Here is a 10,375-nt window from a genome sequence, read left to right on the forward strand (position 1 = left end):
GGTAACCTCTCCTATTGTGTTTAAAGTTACCAGATGTTGCAAAGCTATTTCCACACATTTCACAAGAGTCTATTACGATACGGTGTGTGATGCCTCTATGAGTTCTGGATACTCCTGTCTCCATGCACCGATGAATTACTTGGCCATTGAATTATTTACAAAAGCTGGATTCAAGAGATGAATAATGTTCACTAGCGGAGACTCCATATTTATAATGAGGAAGAGTGATAATTAAGATACGTTCTATGTCTTGTTTTAGGCAATCCAGAAAAATCGACTACAACAAAATGCCAAATCGTATGCTTTTAGTGATCCAGTAAATGATTTGATGATTTTGGAAATATGAGAATTAATCAGAGGAGCCTTGACCATTGGACAAACGTGCACTATAAGAACATGTCCAGAATTCATGCTAGAGAAAAGTCAAAATGAATGCCAGGTGCCTAATCTTATACTATTTTATTTACAGTGATTTATTAAACGTTAGAACACATATTTTGGGATACTCACAATATTAAATTGTTACGATATATTACAAATTTATTCTCAGAACAGACACTACTAAACAGAGCAAGTATATGAACTAACCCGTGCATTAGCAAAAACACATTCTTGTAAATCATATGGCAAATGTTTCAGTAATTTGCATAGACATATTCATGTTACTGAATTGAATAGACATACAGGAGAGAAGCTATTTCATAGCAACATATATGGAAAAAGATTTGCAGCAGCATGTAATTTCAAAATCCATATTCGAGAGTAAACTGATGGAAATCTATATTATTTTAGAATATGTGGAAAGTGTTTCTTAGTTGCAAAAACTTTGAAAAGGCATGCACAAACTGACACTGCAAAAAGCCATATATTTGTGGATATTGTGGCAAATGCTTATAATTCAATCTGGAAAAAGTCATGAATTATGAAATATGTGGAAAGTTTAAAAACATGTGCAAACTCACACTGGAGTTTGGCCATATCTTTGTTATTCATGTGGCAAGTGTAATAATTTGGATTGACATATGCAATGTCATATATTCTACTGAAATAATTTGATCTGGTGATAATTAATATTCAATATTTCACCATTACAGAACACTTCCAAATCAAATCCAAAATGTCGAATTCTTATGTTTTTTTATTTACAGTGATTAAGTAAATGGTGTGTGGACACTTAGAACACACAAGTAGTTTGAAAATACATACGGGAATTCAAACTGATGAAACGCTATAATCTTACGAAATATGTAGGAATTGTTTCTCAACTGCAAGAAGTTTGAAAAGACACACACAACGACACAATCGCTTATATTCTTGTAAATCTTGTGGCAAACATTCTGTGAAATCCAATAATTCGAAGGATTAGAGTGAACAGCCATATATGTGTGGAATATGTGGAAAATAATTTGTAGCTGCCAGGAAGTCAAAATAAGAAGTTCATACTGTAGAAATCCATAATCTTGTTAATAATCATGTGTTCTGAGAGTTTCAGTAGTTTGAATAGAGATATATGATGTCATAAAATTGATGTGAACTATGTTGGACGAGCTATAACAAAAATGCATTGCAAACTATTTTCATAAATTTTACAAAACTATGATTTTTGCCTCTGTAGACTATCATATGCCTCTTCAAATTATATTTAAAGTATGTTAATTCGCCAAAATGTTCATACACGCCCGACTCTACGTAATGTTTCCCACATCTATCGTGCATTGTGTGAACTCTCATATATTTCACAAGAGTGTGGAATTGCTTAAGTATGGTCAAGGTCATGTAATTTTCTGTCCGACGCCCGGCTACCAATAGGAACCAATAGGAAGTTTCCATCACATACTCGTTGAATTAGTCGACCATCCATGGAATTTGTAATGTGATAATTCACTCTTACGGAAACATGCCGAATCCATTTAGTTTCTATCTACAGTGATCTAGTAAATGGTGTCAACACTCGTCCAGTAATTGGACATCCTGAAATTACCTTTGCATCAGTGTTCACTATTAGCGCACTTTTTTGCGAAAATTGCGAAGCACTTTCGCAACTTTTTTTAGGGACTGCGAAATAGCACTTTTTTCCGATTTTGAAGAGAAATAGCACTTTTTTCCGATTTTGAATGGAATAAAAATTCAAAGTTAACAACTATTTTCGAGTATCAAGTTGACAAATAAGTAACATACTAGTACTTTTGTAACTCAATTCTGCATATCATAACGATATTTACCGGAATTCTAACCTATGAGATGCAGACATAGGAGATAAAGCTTTTGCATTAACGGCAAAATTCTTGTTTATAGTATGATTATTATACAAGCACACCGATTCCGCTTTTCCTGCAAAAAACGCTCCCCGGGCGTTTCTTTGAACGGAGAGTGGTCATGTGACTATCAATGATATCGATGAATTCAAAATGACTATAAAAGTGTTAGTAATGTGTTATAGTCACTTTGGATGAATTGTGACCAAACTGCACGATTTTCAAATCAGACGAAACTTTTAGCAGCATGTCACAGATTTGCAAAATCAACAAATTCACAAAATACCATTAAGTGCCATTTTATTGTAATCACAATGTTGAAAGGACGTGGCATTTTCCGGAATTTTGCGATATTCACACAACTATTGATATGCGAGGACGGGTGGGCAAAATTCAATATTTTTTTGAATCGAATATTTTTAAGGAGTACTGAATAAACGTGGTGGAAACATTAAAAAATCGGCAACAAAGCCTTTTTACTGGTTAATTCCGGTGTAATCGCTAATTGTTCTTGTCACCGATCGTTTTGGCGGCGATATCCAGGTTTTGGGTAATCTATATTCCCGCCCTCTCTTTTTTACAAATATGAATTCTCGTGGGTCGGCTGACATCGAAGTTTTATATTTCGGGTTTACCCGTTCGTTCACATCGGCAACAGCTGTTGAAGACATTGAGGACTCAAATTAACATTTGCGTTGGCTTTAATATTACCTATCAAGATTTGTAAATTTACCGTCCCAATTTTATGCGAATGATAATATTATTGTCAGATACCGTGATGCAGATATTTATTAAGACGATAATTAACTTTCTCATGTTTTTCTATGGTGATAAACTTTGCAAATCTGAAATTGTGCCAATCCTGAATGTTGATTTGGAATAGTGATTGAATAATTCGGCTATAAAGGCATTTCTGCGTGGTCATAAGACGAGATGACGGTAATGAACAGCACTTCTTTTACAGGATATTTTACGTATGCGACTTAATGCTAAAAAGATTGGGCTTGAGTGTTTTTTTTTCGAGTGCTCGAGTGCCTAATAGAGGTCAGGCGCTAATTGTAACTAATTCCCTCAAGTTTCAACCTGTTTTCAACAAAACAATACCCCGGCGATAATTATAGCTAAAATGTTACCGAGCAATTCACAATTTTATTTATGGAATTTGCAAATTCACCAGTTTCTTGACAATTTTGATATTATCACGCCCTAATTATTAGTGCAAAAATACTCCCCTTCTTCCGCGGCGGTTTGACGGGTTCTTTGTTCCATTCTTCAGAAAGTTTTGACACGGGGATATAGAATACTGAATCCGGAGGGTTGAATCCCTGTCCACTTACTGGTTATTTTCCGTTTTGAAATGCATGAAACATTCTCTATTTTAAATTAAATGACGTTTCGCGGGTTAGAGTTCTCCCCGAAAATGATGTGTTGCAGACGTTAGTTAGACGATAGATAAAACATTAGATTAATAATTTTCGTGACGCTGACGCCCCGTTTTCGAAAATACAAAGTTATATCGCAAAAAATGCGTTATGATACATTTGGAATGAAACATTATTTACGATTAATTCAGATCATATTTTACTCTCCATGACACCCGGTATCCGAAAATACAGTTGTATCTCGAAAAATGTGTTTTGTTACATTTAAAATAAAACATTTTTGCGATTAATTTAGATCATATTTTACTTTTTACGACACCCGTTTACGAAAATACAAGGTTATATCGCAAAAATGTGTTTTGTTACATTTAAAATAAAACATTTTTGCGATTAATTTAGATCATATTTTACTTTTCAGGACACCCGGTTTTGGAAAATACAAGGTTATATCGCAAAATGTGTTTTGTTACATTAAAAATAAAACATTTTTGCGATTAATTTAGATCAAATTTTACCTCTCACGGCAACCCGTTTCCGAAAATACAAAGTTATATCACAAAAAAATGCGTTTTGTTACATTCATTTTGCATTCCCAATAAAATACATATTTTCCCTAATTAAGGTCGTCGATGAATCTGTTCCTGTCGTTCAAGCTCGACACACGTTTGGACGAGTGTGGGGTGGTTTTTTGGTCGACGATAAATTAAAAAGTTGCCACACGTTATTCGTATAACGATAATAACTTAAAATTAAGATTTTATAATAGAAGTGAATTTGTCTCAAGATGGTATTTTACGATTCCTGCCCACAGAAAATAAACACAAACACGCTGACAGGCTTGGTTATAATTGATATTTGTTTAATTTATTTTACACTATTAATAAACGCGCCACACCAATTGCGACCATATAAATTGCAGTCGCATCGGTATGGACTGTATGTTTTTGGCGCTCTCACATTAATAATAATTTTCAACAAAACAATACCCCGACGGTCATTAAAGCTGAATTCGTTACCGAATAATTCACAATTTTATTTACGGAATTTGCAATTTCAAGATCTCACTTGACGATTTTGATGATGTCATGCCCTAATTATTACTGGTTAAATGCCTCAAAATACAACAAATGTAATCATTTTCGACGATAACAGGCGCAACAATTCGTAAACGAGCCGTTATAACAAAATTCGCGATTGATTTTACCTCTCTCTTGTTTACAATTTTAACATCCCGCCGGCCATGTATGGTCGAATAAAATGTTCACATATTCGAAACATTACTTGGCCAAGGATGGAAGGGATCACTAAAGAGCTAATAGAAAGTACATACGCGAGGGTATGATATTAATATCGAGAATAGTTGTGATGTGAGCATATCACAGGACGGAAATATTTTGCACCCGGCTGTTTGTTGGCAGAACAACGATAAGCTAAAGTTAATTGATCGAATACAGGGAAGTATTTATTTATCATCTCACTTGCAAACATTGAGGTTTTGGCGGAATTGTACGATCATGTTGTCTTTCTTAAATAATAACTTTTTCAATAAATGTTCATTTTGCTTTATTATATGTCGGGTTTTCATTTATTTTAAATTCGAAATTGTCCGAAATACTCCAACAGGTGTATAGGTACGGCAGTCATCTCACGTAACTCTCGCGACCAAATCTTTTTTGTTTTGTATGGCATCGTCTTTTCGACGAATTTATTGCCGACTGAATTTTAATTGTGTTTTAGGATAAGTTATTGTCTGTTTGTTGGTTTCTAAACTTTACAAACTTGGGTAGCAATTACTATTCATGTAAGATTTGTGCATATGAACGATTGAATATCGCGACTGGATGTCCGATATCTGAGAATGCGTAATTCTCTTTCAACATTAATTTTGAGGATATCAGCGTTCATGTAGTCGAATAAAAATTATTTATCAAATGAATTGGTATTTCGAGACACTCTCAAAATTATTTGGGATCCACTATCATATCATTCATTTATTTTTTATATTCATGTTTTTTCTCAAGAATCACCATTTATTTTTTATATTCATGTTTTTTCTCAAGAATCACCCTCGTTATATTTAGTGTACCTTCGCAAAAGAAAACTCTTTGGTGTCATCGTTCCTATTAGTGTAATTGAAATATATGGAAACCTCGCAAGTGGCGTTATGATGAGAATATTTGATACTAGGTCAGCAGCATTACAAAGAGTGCTATTTATGAATGCTGAAAGTACATGACATTACTAAACATTTTGCCAATATATGATGTTTTCTGCCCGATTTAAACTAACTCGCACGCAAACCAAGGCATGTAGACATTTAAAAATTACTTGTCTTTGGGTAAGCTCTGAAATAGTATAATATAAATGTAAATGAGAAATTAGGTCACGCTAGCTCACGAAACGGGGAGGATTTTCAAAGTGATTGTGTGTAATATTTCGGAGAAAAAAGTTTGAAAGGAAAGTACTATCTCCTAAAACAGGGGAGTATTCTGTGTAATATTTCGGAGGGAACGTAGGTTAACCTATCTTTTAAAACAGCGGGTGTCGACTTTCAAAGTGGTTCAAAATCACAAATTAATAATTATCAGATTAGGTTTAGGGATAAATCGAAAAGTTGAATTTCCAACGCACCTAACCCTAATTAGTTGATTACTATTTATATTTGGGGGGATTATATATTTATTATTTTGCACCGGATTTGTACATACGATCCACCCTGTAACTAATATGGTTTCCAGCCTGCCTCGTGTCTGTTAGATGGAAGGAGTAACAAATGTGAAAGTCTTTGCTGTTTACGCGAGTAAGCAACTGACACCGTGATATACTGCATGAAAGTTTTGTCCGGGGCAGGTGTTAGCAGATGTCTTTTCGTTGCCTATGAATTCGCTGGTTTTAATTAAACATGAATCCGCTTAAAGGAAACTCGGTTAACGAAAAGGCTTCTCTTTGATTTATAATATTAACCGGAGGAGGGCTTTTTCGATTATCTATGCCGTTTTAAGTGGGTAATATGAAAGGCTAGGGCACCTAACTTGTTAAAATCGGCAAAAGCACTTTCGCACTTTTTTTTTCGACTGCGAAGCACTTTCGCACTAATAATTTGCTTAGAGTTAACACTGCTTTGCATACATGATAAATTCATCTTCAGATGAGAAACTACAGAATAGACCGAGCGTATGACATAACATGTGCATAAACAAAACACCTATACAATCCCACGCTGGGGAAAAGTCTGATTTTGGTATATCATGTGGCAAATGTGTTTTACATGTTCCAGTACTTTAAATATACATATGAATATTCATACAGAAGACAAGCCAACATATGTGGAAAGTTATTAGCAACAACAAGAGTATCTCCGTCAGCAGTCTGAATTGCAATATGTAAGAAAGTAAATGTATTACAATTTTCCGTTACAACGAAACAAATATATTGTATACAAAAAATAACAAGTAGAGTACAACAAACAAGCTACTGTACAATGAACAACCATAATAAATAAAAGTAAACAACAACAAAGTAAGAAAAATATAACAAAAGCATTCCATGCCCTGACGTTTCTACGTCAGTATTAATCAAAATTGCTTGTTTTCAAAGTACCTGATGCTGCGAAACAATTCATGTTTCACGAGAAAGTGTTTTTTGCCAATGTGGACATAATGACGCTTCTAATTCCCAGGTTTTTAACCCTATTTCTACATATTTCGCACCAATTTGGCTTTTTGATGCTAAAAGTACGATACCTTGTGTGGGTAACCAGTTAACCATTGGTTAGCTACCAATTTTCTATTACAGAATGCTTGAATTGAATACCAAATCTTGTTCAATTTGCAGTGAATTTACAAATTATGTGAACATTCTTTCAGATTTTGGGTTTTCCTGAATTAATTAGAAGTCAATTTGTGGCAAATTTAATGTTAAATTCATCATTTGTAATATCGGATAAAAGTTGGATATTTGTGAAACATGTGGAAAGTGTTTTGTAGCTATGAGTAAGTTGAATAGACATATGGAAACCAGCTTAAGGCTACAAAACTCTTTCCACATATTTCACAAAAATGTGCTTTTTTTGTCAGTGTAGATGCTGTTTCATTAACTTACAGTAGCATGTAATTTTGAATATATACGTGAAATCAAACAGATGAAAACCTATAGTATCTTGAAATATGTGAGAAGGTTTTCACAGCTGCAGGAAGTATGAAATGGCACACGCAACGGAGGAAGCCGTATTCCTGTAAATCTTGTGGCCACAAACTGGACCAGCTGGAGGCCACAAACTCTTTCCAAATATTTCACAAGAGTGTGTTTTTGCCAATAAGGTTTCTCTAAGTTTAATGCTCCTTCAGATTACATGCATGACAAGAGTACAGTGTTTTGCCGGAACAGGCTCCAGGGTTGCCAAATCAAGACATAAAAAAGCCAACAATTTTACTAAGTACAAAAGCCTCATGATTTGTCAGATTTTAAGCCCTTGGCAACGTACTGATGATGATGTAGAGCCATCAGTTCATTCAGTGAGGCACACAAATAGTAAGTAAAGTTCTTATAGAACTGTAGAAAGTAAAATAAATATCAAGCGGGCAGCATTATTTTACCATTTAATATATACAATACAGGGAGCCGCTTCAGTCTGTCAGTATGTAATATACCTACAATATGTTTCTACCTAAAACTTGTGCTACATCTTAAAAAATTCTCCCTATATCGTACTTTACTATTGAAAATTTTTTCACTTTTAAAATTTATAAACCATCAATTTTATTAAAAAATTATCTAACCCCCTGATATCTGATTCAGTAATTTTAGCGTAGTTAATCACATCGTTCCTGCGATTGCAATTGCAGAATTAAACTAAGGCTGAAAACTCACATAAACCATATCAGGCATAATGAAAATTGAGTTATACAACTATTTTTTGGAAACAGAACGTAAACTGACAAATAACACGCAAAACTATAAAAATGAGGCAATGTTTACAACCCTGCTTGAACATCTGTCTGAGCAGCTGCAGAAACTGCACTTATTTCTTATTGGGTATGGTTAAGAGTTAATGTAACAAACAAGGATATTGTTCAGTTGTTACACACTAAATATTTTATTCATATGATTTTAATAATAGACACCAGAATAGACTTGGAAAAAGCCAAAAAAAACGCCAAAAAGCCAAACGGAAATTCTGACGCAAACGCATTTGAAAAAAGCCAAAAATGGCAAATTTGGCGTTAAAAAAGCCATTATGGCAACCCTGACAGGCTCTTATATGTTTTTCTATTGCAAGTAATTCTACAAAATATTCCCCACATATCTCATTCGAGTATCGTGAAATTGAACGTAAAACTTTTTCCACATATTTTACAAGAGTGTGGTTTTTGCCAATGTGGACTCTCCTATGCTAATTCAAGTAACTGAATCTAAAAAAAAAAAATTCCACATATATGACAAGATTATGCCATTTTGCAAGAATGGGTCATGTGTTTATGTGTGGATATGAAAATGTACTTTAGACTATAACAATCAATATTCTTGAATTATTTTTCAGCGCTGTTTATAAATGAAGCCAATGTATTGAGGATGTTCGTCTTCTCTCTGACGCTGAGTAATGCAAATACAGGCCTTGTTTAAAATCATGCTCGATGTTTAGCACATTTATACAGTTATCAAGAAAATACAGTTGTCAATAAAATAGCAACAGCAATAAAATTATTTTGGTATGGACAGGAGGGAGCGATACGATCATAAGGTCATCGATGTCAGTTCGATGGAAATTTATACTTAATTGAAAACTAAATTACAATGGGGTTTAGACCAGTTCTCCACAACCGTAGTGCCGCACAGGAATTGCGCCTTTCCCTCTTCTTTTTACAAATTATTTTTTATCTTCTGTTAATTCTGCGTTAGTCTACCACTTTACTCTACTAACATAACGTTGACCTGCTTTTACGTTAGCTTGAGCGACACCAATTCAAATTCCTGACACAAACCCTCCTCCCAACCCCCCCTGTGCATTTGTGACGTAACAAAGAGTAGGCTTATATGGCAAGCATGTATATTGTAAAGCCTATTGTCGAGGCTAAAACATAGCACGTGCAGTAATCGAATTTGAATAAAGTGTGAGTTTGCATAATCAGTGCCCAGTGGTCTTTGATTAAAAAAGTCAAGGGACGTTATAGTTTAGCAAAATGGATAAATTTTTAAAAAGAACAGCTGATACTGAGCGATATTTTGTACCTAGCACAAGCAACGTTGAAAAAAAAAACTTGTCAAAAGGAAATACAGGGAAGATTACGTCAAATATGAATTTTCTTGCTGTGGTAACGGAGATGCTCCAAAACCAGTCTGGGTTATTTGGGGGGGGGGGGCAACTTTCAAATGAAGCAATGTTTCAGAGTAAACTTATGCGCCCCTAAATATGAAACATGCCGTTCATGCACGCAAGAATATAAATTATTTCCAGCGTTTGTTAAGTCAAAATAAGAAACAAGAGTGCTCTATGAAGTTGTCTTTTACAGTCTCCGAAAAAGCATTAGAAGCTAGTTATCGTGTTGCAAATTGATTGCGCGTCACGCAATGATCCTAATATAGAGCGATTATGCTCATTAAAACAACCACAAATCTCTCATTGTTATATTAACATGAAACAAAGTTACACCTTGTATTTTTCGTTTGTTGTGGTGTGCCGTCAAATTTGGCAAGTTTTATAAGTGTGCCGCAAGTTGGAAAAAGGGTGGGGAGCACTGG

Source organism: Styela clava, chromosome 9, assembly GCF_964204865.1.
Source record: "Styela clava chromosome 9, kaStyClav1.hap1.2, whole genome shotgun sequence".
NCBI classification, from domain to species: domain Eukaryota; kingdom Metazoa; phylum Chordata; class Ascidiacea; order Stolidobranchia; family Styelidae; genus Styela; species Styela clava.